This window comes from Oncorhynchus mykiss, chromosome 11, assembly GCF_057628025.1.
Source record: "Oncorhynchus mykiss isolate SJ-2025 chromosome 11, ASM5762802v1, whole genome shotgun sequence".
Classification (NCBI taxonomy): Eukaryota; Metazoa; Chordata; class Actinopteri; order Salmoniformes; family Salmonidae; genus Oncorhynchus; species Oncorhynchus mykiss.
In genome coordinates, this window is record NC_143032.1 from 16,393,646 (window position 1) to 16,394,232 (window position 587).

A 587-nucleotide genomic window follows, 5' to 3' on the forward strand; every position below is an offset into this window, starting at 1 on the left:
TTTCTTCACTTTTCTGACCATTCTTGAGTCTTATCTTGGTTTCACCAATGGTGTTTCATGATTGTGGGGAATCTGTAAGCATATTTTTTCCCCATTGTCTGTCCTTCCTTGTTAGAGCAGCCAAATACTTTACAGAAAATTACCGTGGTGACGAATCAACTAGATTTAGGCAATATTTTCATGCAGTTTGGGGTAGCCACTTGGCTGTTATTTTCAGAAATATTAATGCGGGGGTCTTCCAACATGGCCGCTAGGAGGCGTCGTACGTCAACTGCAAGCCCTCTAATGTCACTCTAGTAGCTAAAGATCCTAAAAGCACATTATCAGGGTGGTGTGTGGGGAGGGGATGGGGAGCCCGGGAGGAGGATGGTACCACAGATAGAACAATGAGACCGCTGTATCACTGGATGTATACATCTAAAGCACCCTGTTGGCATTTCCACTCACCACCAGATATGGTGATGAGAGAGAGCTCAGTGCCAAGCAGTGTGAGAAGACAGCGCGAGATGGCTTCGATAGAACGTTTGAATTTAGTTATTGCACATGCGCACATAGTAGGCATTCCCTAACGGAAATATGCAAATAAT